The sequence below is a fragment of the Gavialis gangeticus genome, unplaced genomic scaffold (genome assembly GCF_001723915.1).
Source record: "Gavialis gangeticus isolate Ggan-Ray unplaced genomic scaffold, GavGan_comp1, whole genome shotgun sequence".
Lineage (NCBI taxonomy): Eukaryota > Metazoa > Chordata > Crocodylia > Gavialidae > Gavialis > Gavialis gangeticus.
In genome coordinates this window covers 106,898,670-106,911,126 of record NW_017729031.1, presented here as the reverse complement: position 1 = coordinate 106,911,126, position 12,457 = coordinate 106,898,670, and positions in this window count along the sequence as shown.

The following is a 12,457-nucleotide window of genomic DNA, read 5'->3' as shown; positions in this document are numbered from 1 at the left end:
CATTCCTCCAGGTCAAAAATGACCCATCCACCACCACTCTCTGGGTGTGGCCCTCCAGACAGCTGGCGACCCATTTGACTGTGTGGGTGTTGACACCACAGCCCCCCAGTTTCTTAATGAGAACAGGGTGAGAGACAGTATCGAAAGCCTTCCGGAAGTCCAGGAAGACTATGTCCACTGCTACCCCTGCATTTAAGGATCTGGTGATCTGATCGTAAAAGGCCACCAGGTTGGTCTGACAGGACCTGCCACTGATGAACCCGTGTCATTGCCCCTAAGCATGCAGTCCCCTGCTGGCCCCTCCTGGATGTGTGCCAGAATAATTTTCTCGAACAGCTTGCCTAGGATCGAGGTAAGACTAACTGGTCTATAGTTTCCTGGGTCCTCCTTCCTCCCTTTTTTGAAGATGGGAACCATGTTGTGGGTATATAACCAGTCTGGCTTGATCTAGTATTGGCAATATCCATTTATACTGTTCACCCATAATTCCCCCTGAGTCCAGTAATGCCAGCAGGCCAGGGTTGCAGCTAAGGCACTGCATCCTGCTCTGCAGAGCTTGCCCACTTAGTATTGATCAGAATCAGGCACAAATAGCAGGTTGCACTCCTGCTAGTTGTCTCTCACTAGCTTTATCTGCTCTGCCCATGAATGCACCACATGCAAGGGATGGTTGACCAGATGCTACTCTTCCTTGCACCTTGTATTGCCCTGTGTATTCAAACTGAGTGTGAAACCACTACTGTTCTGAGCTGGCAGCACTTTGTATGCGCATTGCATGCTGTGGGCACAGACCCAAGCAAGGAGCAGTGGAGAATCAGCCACTGAAATCCCAGTTTCCAAGAAAACCATGTGTGCAGCTTGCTCCCAGCTCAATGTGCTGTGCTACATTGGAATATTTGACTAGGAGCTCTTTTGGTCTGCACATCTGGGGATAGCAGGGTCAGGGAGCATGGGTTGCTAGCTACACCCCTTCTGAGAAAGGAGTTCTCAGTTCAGGAATCCTAAACATTGTGTCATGAAGGGACGTTGGGCCAAATTCAGAGGCAAGGCCATTGAAATCTGAGAGAAACCAAATAACCATGTTATATCACAGGGGTGGCCAGAGTTACTCGCCCTGGGAGCCACATCCAATCCTCCACCGAAGTTCAAGACCTGGAGAGTGTGGGGGAGGGAGAAGAGGGGTGCTGAGCAACTAGGAGTGGGGATGACCCCCGCGCACCACTGAGCCGCTTCGGCTTTTCCTGTGGGGAGTGCACCCCAGGGTAAGTGGCGCAGCTGCAGCCCCTGCCCCAGCCGTCCCAGAGAGAGGGAAGGAGGGAGGACAGTGGGCTTGGGGCACACTGCCTGCGGGGAAACCTGGAGTGGCAGGAGGTGCCGGGCTGCACTCTCCCCCGGAGCTGCCTCGGGGAGACGTGGGTGAGGCTTCAGCCAATTTCTGGAGAGCCGCACGCACCGTGCCAGTGAGCCGCAGTTTGGCCACCGTGGTTGTATCCCGAGGGAAGCGGTAGAAGGCACAGACCAGGCCAGTGCAACCATGGGGAAGGTAGGCAGGCTTGCTCCTGACTTGGGCCTGTGGTATCTAGGTGTGGGCCTCATGTGTACTGGGACCGCAGCTTTACGTTGTTCCTATCCCAGCAGTTGGGTTGGGCCCAGCTGGTTATAACTGGAGTAAGTTGCACAGATGGGTTTGGGGTGACCCTTGGGTGGGAGGAGGCTGCGTTCAGACACCTCCATTCTAGCCCTGTAAAAACCATGCAGCACTTGAAGCCACACGGGAGGGCAGACTGGGAACGAAGGCCCTCGGGGTGGCGGGTAGGAGGCGGGAGGCTGGGAGGGGGTGCCCACCGGGCCAGCAAGTCCCCCTGTGTTCCCGCTCTCCCTGGCGCAGCCAGCGGAGATGTCAGTAGGGGCAGCTGCGGCACTGGCGGCGAGGCAGGCAGCGGGGCCGAGGCAGCCGGGTAGGGATTCAATCCCGGGCCTTGGGGAGGGAAGTTTTAATGACACCACAACAACAACAACAACAAAAGAGGAAAGGGGGAAAGGAAGAAAAGGCTCCTGCAGGGCTGGTTGCCACGGAGACCACAAGGAAGTTTGAACCAGTCCTGCTCTTTTCACAGCCGCCTTTGAGCCAAGGAGGGAATTATGGCCGGTAATAAAAGGAGACATGTGGCCCTTTGCTCATAAGGACCGGCCTCTGCAGTTAGGAGGCTTCAGCTCATTTTCCCTCTTGTCTCCTCCCGTAATTATACATTCTGATCTCAGGGAAAAAAAAAGAAAAAACTAGGACAAGGCTCCCGCACCCCCTTCTCCACCGGGACCCAGCCCTGGAGCCCAGACAGCTATCTCTTTCAGCCGATTGTTCCCCTGCCCGAAGCACCCTCTCCAACCCCCCACACTTCCTCTATAGCCATGACATTTTTACACGTTTAGAGCTGATAAACAGCTAGAAGTGCCTCTCTCGCCTCAGCTGCCTCTGTACAAAACAGCTCAGAGGCATCCCACGCAGGGTGGGGGAGCTTCTGTGAGGTACCGAGGGACACTTTCCCACTTGCAGCGGCTCTTAGGTCTTCCAGGGAAAATCTGTGCCTGTTGAGTGGTGGATTGGTCTGGCCAGCTGCCGGAAATAAACCCTAAAGGACTTAATTCTTCCTGGCTTAGCTACATACCTCCCTCCTCTGACTTCAGGAGGAGTTTTGCTCAACTCAAATCCTATAGAATTCCAGCCAAGACTTGTATTTTAGCCAAATAGTTGCTGTTCCTTACCCTTGACTGTTGTTATTTATAATTTCTGTTATGGTAGAGACCCCCACATGGACCAGGCTGTGTTGTGTAACATACTATATAACTGTACCATCTCTGCCCCAAGATCCTCTACTCTAAATAGACAAGAGAAATGGCAAGAGGAGAAACACTGATGTAGAGAAGAGCAATGACTCACCCAAGATCACACCGCGGTGCATGACCAGTGATGAGCTGGGGACATATCCAAGCTCTCCTTACACCTAGTCTAGTGTGCTGTCCCCAGCTCCACTAGACCTTTCCTTTAGATATTCCTATAAATTCTTATTTGGGGAGCTGGCAATGACCCTAGACCAAGTTGCCTAACATTTCCTGCAATAATGGATCCTTATAATGTTTCCTTTGAGGAGCTCTCCTTCTGCCAGTATTTGCAGCTGGTCCTTGCTGGTCAGCCAGAGGATTCCTCTTGGGTTTTAGACCTGCCCTTTCTTTTCCCCACAATGTTTCATTCAGATCTGCTCAAGATACAAATGAAGACAAAAATGGCCTTCTCTCTCTGTAGCTTGTGTTGTAATGAACGTGTTGGCAGCCTGTCAAAATCACTAGACAGTCTGAGCCTGGGCTCAAGTCACTTGCAAAGCCAGAGGACAGGTATGCTGGGGGAAAAGAGCTAACCTGGTGACCATCCTCCTGTATAGCCCCCCTCATCTACCACATTGCTTTGGGGCAGGTGGTGGGAAAGAGAGAGCACCAGGCCAGGCATTCCCCAGATCCAACACCAGGACTGGCCTCCCATTCCTGTCAGAGATAACAGCTTTTTTCTGTTGCCAGTTTGCATAGCCAATCCTGTAGCTTGAAAAGTAGCAGGTGGGACTCAAGGTCAGGGTTCAGATGCTGATAAATGATGGGGGAGTACTTACAGTTGCATATAATGGAACTGGTTTCTATTAATTTCTTTAAAAGAAAAACAGGGAATTCTACTTTTCTCCCTTCCATGTTAAAAGAACATGATATAAGTTTTTAGGATATACATACAAGCTCTCAAAAGAAAGGAAATAGAATATTTACACGTGCCCAGGAAAACTTTATTTGTGCATTAAGACACAGTTTTCAACGACAAGATTGCATCCTAGCTTTCCACTGGTCCCCTGCCTCTTTCTGTGCACAGGATTAATGTCCAAGGCACAGAATTAAGGTGCAGCAAACTATTCATCAGCTTTTCCTAACTGTTATGCACTTGATTTTCCAACCCAAGTAACATTATCTTAGTGTAGTGTTTGTATAGTAGTAGTAGTATTAGTAATAATGAACAATATTTCAATAACCAAGAGATCCCCAAGTGCTTCACTAGTTCTAGCCATTGCAGCATAGTAGAAATGCTTCTTTGGCAGCCACGTGACAGTTCTGATTAGCACAGAGGCAGTATGAGATGGGCCAACAGGGAATTTGGGCAGTACCTTGGCTTTATCTCCCCTACCCATTTGGATCACTAGAGTGGTTGGGGGTTGGAGGTTATTTCCGTCTTGACTGAGATGCCTCCTTTCTGAGACTGAAGATCCCCCCCACTCCTCCCCACCACCCTTGGGGAGATAGAATTGAGCATCTGGAGGGAGAGAATGGGAGGGAAGGGGAGGTGCTGCTAAGCATGGAAGAGAAAGGAAAGGGTGCTGAGAGTGGTGGGGATTCTTACCTGATTCAGGAACTTCATTCGGGGACTTTATCATTTGATTGTTGTCTTGCCTCTCCCAAAAATAAAGAAATTAGAAGGCATTTTTTATCCCCTGAACTCCCCTGCACATCTGCAGCTGGTAGAGGGCAGACACAGTGCTGCCAGCTCGGGATAACATGAATTCTGGTTAAAGCAAATTTGACCCTTGCTGCAAGAACTTCCTGCTGCTGCAGGATTTGCACTGGGTCCCCAGGAGAGGGTCTCCGGAAAATGCTCAGAAGCAGACAGTCTCTGTCAGTGGCAGCTGGGCCCCAGAAAGAATGGGACAGCTTCCTGGCCAGACTCATTTGTTGCTCAGGTTCTGATCCAGCCTGGCACTCCCCTCACCAGCAGTGCAGGGATGTGGCCAAGTCAGGATTGCCAACCCTCCCAGGCTGGCTGGGAGTCTACTGAAATCGGCATCTGTCTCCCAGTGATTATTGAAAGCAATCCAGGGGATTTTAATAAGATATTTTAAGAAAATGAAATTAATGACATTACATCATGTTGGGGGGAAGAAAATCTCTGGGAATAGCTTAATTCAGAGTTGGCAACCCTAGGCCAGGTGCCTAGGGAGAAGTAGAAGTAGCAACTTAGTTGTCACCATGATGGCAAATGCAAACACATGGCTGCCAGCAGAGCAGCTGCTTCCCTACTTTCTTCCTCTCAAAGTTGGTGCCTGAGGCAGTTGTCTCTGCCCCCACTCTTGCTATGCCACTGCCCCTCATTGCTCTCACAGGCAAATCTGCTCTGAGTGGTGCTTGCTCTGAGACACACCCAGAGTGCCAGGCCCTGCTGAGAAGGACAGTGCCCATTCACCAGACACAGCCAAGAAAAACACAACAAAGATTGGCCTGGTTTCTGATTCTCTTCTAAATGCAATTGTGTGCAGTAGAAAGTCATTTCACCCAATACTCAAGGGCATGGACACTGTCTTTCGTATTCCTACTTGATTTATCAAGACGGGTTGAACCCACAACACACCTTAGTTTCACTTCCGCAACAGTAGCAGCAGACAGTGATATTCTTATAACTGTGCAGTTAATAGCAGGTAGATATTCTTATAACTGTGCAAATAGTTAAAATTCTTGATTTTTTTTTTTTGCTTCACTGGATACTACCAAAAAAGAAAAAAAAAAGAATGGGAATTTAATTTCAGGTTGATCCAAAATGAAAAGTTCTCACATTGCTCAGCATATGAAAGAGTCTATGACATAGTTTTGAGTTGGACATTTTGTTAGACTTGAAGAAAAATGCATTGTCTTACACTCAAGCAATTTTTAAGGCTTTTAATTAAAAAGGAAATATACCTATAGATCAGAAAACTGCCAAATGCAAAGCTGTTTTAAATAGAAAAAAATATATGTTTTGACTACTTGGAATTTTTCATAGTTCCACTCCTGCAGACACCCTGACCTGGGACCTTGTTAACCATAATATTAACATGCCCCACCCTGTCCATACATTGTAGGTATGGATACAACATAACGGGTGTCCTACCATACATGCAGGTGAGACTGCACATCAGCCCACAACTAACTACTGCTAGGGCTGGAGATAACCCTCCAGATAGTGGGGAAAGACCTCACTCCCAGCCTGCCACATATTAGCATTACTAGAGTCACAGCAGAGGGATCACGGCTCAACCACCATCTGCTCTGAAAACAGGAGCCCCCCGCACATCCCAGTAGGGCAAGAGAGGGTTCATTTGGACTCTACTGTGCTCTCCAAAGTGTAACTTAGGCCAAAATGGAGCAGGAACGTTTGAACCAGGCAACAAGACAGGAAAAACCTGGGAGGTACCTTTTCTAACTCACTGCAAGATATACCGAAGAAGTGCCTTCCAATACCAAATGTACTGCCTAGGGACATCCTTTGGGCTACATTGCCACCAGGTGGCCATGGAAAGGCCATGCCATTTTTTAATAGCAAATGTGTTTTCATGTGGAATACTCTTAGGTCAAGATGCCCTTTTTCTAAGCCAGGAAGGAGGAAGTGTTCCTATATTTTCCCAGTGATTTATGCACTATATTTTGAGACTTGGGATCCTAAAATAAGGCATCTAAGTTCATATTTAGGCATCTAAATACTTGACCTGGTTTTCAGAAGAGATGAGTACCAACAGCTGTGTCTTTATGGGTGCTTATTACCTTGAAGGTTCAGGTCCATGATTAAAAATTGTATCACCTAGTGCCATAAAATGCCATCCACAGCCATGGTGCTGCTTGTCCTGTAGCACTGCCACCTGAGAAACTGAGAATGTGAGCAGGAAGAATTAGAGAGTGACACATAGGTAGGTAACAGAGACCTGCATTTAGTAGTGAATGGAGAATGTGTGTAGGCAGTTGAGGCATCAGATTAGGAAACCAAAAGTGTAAAGCCAGGAAATTAATTGTGTATCCAAACTTTTGGACTGCTAAAAGAATGGTTACATTTACTGCAAAGGAACACTCAGCTGCCCAAACATGCAGAAGGGTATGAAGCTAGATATAGTTCCAGTTGCTTTATCTTTAATTCTTCATATAATTAAATTTCAAAAAGCAATTTTTAACCCTTCCCCAGTTCCTCATGATAAGACCTACATCAGTTCCTACCACCTTCAGTTCAGACCCAAACGCGCTTTTCTTTTGTCCATGTTCTTATTAACCAGGTGTTTGTCCTCTCTCATTTACAAACTATGGTATTCCTCCATTTAGCTGTATTTGCATCAGAAATGGTATATTTTAAAGCTAAAATTGAAGTTACCAGTAGTATAAGTTGTTTGGGACATTCTCTAGCTCTATGTCACTGACTTACCCTACTTTATGGAACACCAGTGTACTTTTTCCAGTGTCAAATCTGTCCTGAAATCATACTTCTCCCAAGGCATATCTCACAATATACCTACTGGACACAGAAGAGTGGAGCTAATGATTGGTGATCCATTTGTTTCCAGGTCATCTTATGCACTGCAGGCTAGAGTCTTCTCTCACTTGTTCTGGTGTAGATTTACAGACAGAAATGAAGGGGAGCTAGTTATAAAGGTAGAATTTGGGTAGGGCATTAGAGAGATGGAAAAAATAAGGATGGATGGATATAGAAATAGTGAGACAAAGGAATAGGGATGGGTAGATGCTGAATGCTAGATAAAAGATGAGCACACCCAGAAAACAGACAACCCTAATGCTTCTTTGGTTGGATGCATTCACCCCAGTAAGAGGGCACAGTATGCCTGATGTGTTGTTCTTTGCCTGCAGCTTTCAAAACTACCTTTAAGATTGACATCATAAGAGCAAAGATCATGGGCATCTTCATTCTGTGTGATCTGAGGCTCCTATTGTCCACACTAGGTATCATCCCAAGCTGCCAAGAGAGCCACAGGGCATGGAAAGACTAGGATATTCAGATATGTCCCAGGCAACAGACTTGATACTGAGACTGTATTTGTGTGCAAGATGGTAGAGAGGAGAGGCAGATCTATATATATGGAAGATGTGTGGGTGAGCAAGAGAAACAATATGCAAACACTAGATCAGACTGCATGTGGGAGTGCATATTAGAATATTTAACCATGCATGAGACCCAGAGAACTCAGAATCAAGGAACCATGTGTGTGCACTCAGCAGAACCACTCCCACCCCATGGGTTCACCTTTCTACCTCCCTTGCCCTCTTCCATGTTCAGCCTGAGCAACTAACTATGGGTGAAAGCTCTACAAATGTGTTTTACATGAAATTAATTAGAACAGCTTTGACCTGAAAAGTTAGATGGGTTTTTAGTACTCTGTCTGCAGGCTGGCAGACAATTCTTAAGTGGCCTGCTCTTTCCTTTGCAGGTGATGGGGAGGGTGGTGAACTCCATAGACTTCTTAGCTCATTTGGCACAATGGCAACCCTTCTCAAACCACATAGTGGAGGTGAGGGGCTGGGGCAGAGAAACCTTTACATTTAAAACAGTTTCAGTATAACTCAGGAGGTGAAATACAGACTCAAAACCAGACGACTGGTAAGTTGCTACCTCTGCAGCATCTGCATCCCCCTGGTGGCCTACAGCATGAAAAAAAAAAGTCAGTGGAGATCAGGTATCAGTATCTGAATTCCAGGTGTAGGCCTGAAAACATTAAAACCTGAAAAACATGCAAAGCGTTGCAAGTTCCAGAGCCAGTTAATTTGCATGTTCTGCTCTCCGGATTAATCAGTTTTACTGGGCTCAGTGTGGAATTCATAAGGCTAAGAATGTAACCCAGTACTTAGCAGCAAAACTAAATACAGGAAGAAAAGACTTTAAGTCAGGAAATGCACCTAAGACAGGTTGAAAACAAAAAACGGGGCGTTTGCATAAATGTGGACAAATGTGCTATGCATAAATATGCCAGTAACTGTAGTTTCTTGGAGAATCCTCTACTGGAGATCACCTGTCTGAGCCACTTTCCTGGGCCTGGTGAGTCCAGGGTGCAGGGTTGGATTCATAGTAGGGGCTACATTTTCTATGTGGATGGGGAGATCAGTGAGCACCGAAAACTTTACTAAGAGAGTCCAGGGATATGGATGCCTAGACTCGGCTGGAGGGGCTGAAGGAATCTGAAGGGATTAATTCACCAGGGCGTTATATGAAAGTACACGGGTGCATCTATGTGAGACATTTACTGTGCATTAAACTAATTAGCTGTACAGTAAACATCTGAGTGTCTACACATGCACCCCTATTAGGCTGGAGTAAATTAATTTACAGCAGGATAGTACTTGTATTTGTACAAGTACTGGAGTGGCTGAGATGACCCAGCATGACATGCGTAGACGTTGCCCTGGCTGGCACAAGGGTACTTCAGTGTGGGGGCTGCCTTCTGCCTCTGCAGGATGTTGAACAAGGAGCAGCCCCAGGTTGTCAGGCTGACCCCATGGACCCACTGCCAGCCAGGGCTGCTCTGACTCAGCTTAACATGCAGACACATGCCCAGGAGCAATAAACTCCTGACCAATAAGCTCCAGAGTCTATTGATGTGCATTAATAGGCGTGTGTAGATGTGCCCCATATTGCCTAAGTTGATGCCATCCTTGATGCTGAATTACTTCTTTGGCCACCAAGAGCTCCAGGCAAAGCAGTGCATAGTCTTGTAGTGTCTGAGTTGACTCAGCATGGCAGAGTTTAAGTATCTCAGACCAGGGTTGCCTTGCTAGGATGTAAGTGCATTCGTTGATGGTAGAGACCACCTTGCTTAGCCTAACTTCTGAGCCAGGCCAGGCATCCTGGTTTAAGAGACCAGAGGCGATTTTGATTAGAAGGGATGTCATAGGGTAGCAGGGACCAGGGAAGCTCCTGTAGGTCTCTCTTTCCCTTGCATTGTTGAGGCAAGTGGTAGCCTGAGGATTGCACAGGGCATTTGTAAAGTCTTGGCTGTCTCACATGTCACTGGCAGAGCCCAGTCAGTCAGAGCAGTGACTTGTCAGGGCACGGGGGTGGCTATTTACAGCCCCAAGTGAGAAATGATACAATCCAGCAACCTCACTGTAGTTTGGTACCAGCTGCATTTTTCCAGCTGGTTGTTCCGGCAAAGGTGTCCTAGAACAAGGCAAATCCCACCCCCCCCACTTTTGCTTCAGGATTTGAAAAAGAAAAATGCAGACATACATGCCTATGTGTCATGGCTGAACACAGCTCTAAACAAAAATCAGTGATAAAATGCTGACATGGAATTGGGGTGTTAGAGAGACCAAAAGACACAATGAGATATTGGAAATGGGTTCATAAGGTATGAAACAAAGTCCACTATTCATCAGTCATACAGAGGCGGATCTAGGGTGGCCATCATAGAGGACAGTCCGCTTGTCCTCTGTCTTGTATTGATTTGAAACTGGGCACCTTTATGTCCTCTATTTTTCTCTTGAAGAAAAAAATAGGAGACATAAAGGCATTGAGTTTCATATCAAAAGAGGACAGAAGACACAGTAGCAGAAAACTGGAATGTCCTCCATGATGGCCACCCTAGACGGGTCATAATCCTGTCCTACTTCCTCTGGTAGGTAGTGCAAAGACCTGGAGAGTGCTGGCTGAGTTGTGCCAGAGGGCAGGTCAGTAGGGGGCTCTGTGCCAATTCAGGGGTGAAAAACAGTATGGAAGATCTAGGACTTCCTTTAAAAGGCCCTTGCCCCAGGCCCACTCTTCATCCCAGGCAGTCCTGCCTATCCAAGCATTGAAAGGGGGGAGTTTATGCCTTGAGCACAGAACCTCACCCCCAGGCTCCAGAGCAGAACTGCAAATCTGTGGATGATTGCCCTGAAAACCCAGACCCTTGTGTAGCAATCCTATCAGTTCAGGCCCCAGTTTCCTCCGCTGAGTAAAGTGTTGGGGCTTAGCAAGACCCCAACCTGATGCAAGGTGTTTGTAATCAGTTGTACTGAGTCCCTTCCCATCCCCATTTCCTTCCATTTGCAGGAAGAATTGCCAGTATCCGAATGCAGTGTCGTGCTCGCTTGCGCACACCACCCCAGCTAGTGCTGTTTCTGCAGTCACGACCCATTTACGCACTGCACAGAATCCAAAGGGCCACAGGGAGGAGCTTGTTTCCACTCTGGCACCAAGTCTGGATCTGGAGTTAAAACTTCTCCGTTTTGAGCTGTCTGATGAAGGCAGTGGCTGGCTTGGCCCTTTTACAAAACCGATCCAGAGTCACTGGGGCCTTGCAAAGCTCTTGGATGGGAGGATCACTCAGGAAGAATAGGACTCCTGTAGGAAGCACTGGGTGCAGCCCAGCAGATCACAGGGTGGGGTAAGGGCGACACCATGTGGTGATACAGGGAGTATCATCAATGTTTTAATCGATCAAATCTGTTTAAGAGCTGAGCCAGTGCTTAGGACTCTCCAAGCAAAGATGCATCCCCCCTGTGGACAGCAGAACGCAACTGGCATTCACACCTTACAAGTATTACACAGAACATAATGCAATGTTAGCTCAGGTTGCTCTCTTCTGATTTAACATTTTCCTCAGACACTGAAAAATTAAGAAATAAACCTGGATGATCAACAAGTACACTGGTGTTTCTCTGCCATCAGCATTATACTGCTTATTAATTTTGATATGCTACTGGTCTCGCTCCGCAGCATCTTGTTAATACCCAAGGCTTTGTAACATACTGTGTAAATCTTAACTTCCAACACCTACACAAAGAAGACATGAGGAAAAAAATATTTACTTTTATGAACTCCAAAGGAGAGCCCACTCTCACAAAAGAGGATTAGGCTTTTAATATATCTCTCCTTCTTGCATGTTTGCTGGATTTTAAGGCAGCATTTCAGTGTGAGATAAGATCTGAACAATTTTAAAAAAAAATTATGTCAGAGATAAAATAAAAAAGAAATAATACTGAGCCTTGCAAAGAATTACAACAATATAGCAAATGTGGGAACTGCAGTGAGTGGTCAGCTATGGAGAAACAATATTGGATTAACTGTGACCATTGCTATTCGGAAAATGGTCTGTTGTGTGTAAAAGATACAGGGCATGACCTAGCAAAGAATGTAATTAGTCAGTGCAGTGCTTTCAAACAGGTGACACTGAAGTCAATATCAACAGTAGAGTAAGTGGGGCTGCAGAAATGGGACAAATCTGCTGCTGATGCAAACAGAGACAGGTCAGTGTTTAGTGAACATCTTTGATGTTTTTGAACTGGCTTAGCTCAAATCATTGCCAAAGTATTTTTTCCCTGAGACATTCATAAACAGGGAAATACTGAGGTGAAACTCTTGATGCCAAGCAGTTTGCAAGAAAGAGTCAGAATGAAATCTCCAGGTACAGTTTTCACAAAAAGGCTAGGAACAGCAGAGAGATAATTAAAGCAAACAACTACTGGTTTTCTTTCTTTGTTCTTTTTGGGACATTTCTGCTCTGCAAAGTCCACTGCACAGGAAATCCAAAGCTCCCTGCATTCTCTTCTCTGTGTTTCCATTTTTTCCTCTAGTCAAACGTGTGTTATTACTAGGAGCTCTTCGTCTTCTTTTCCTCTCTGAAACAATTCAATGGATGCAACCTCGACC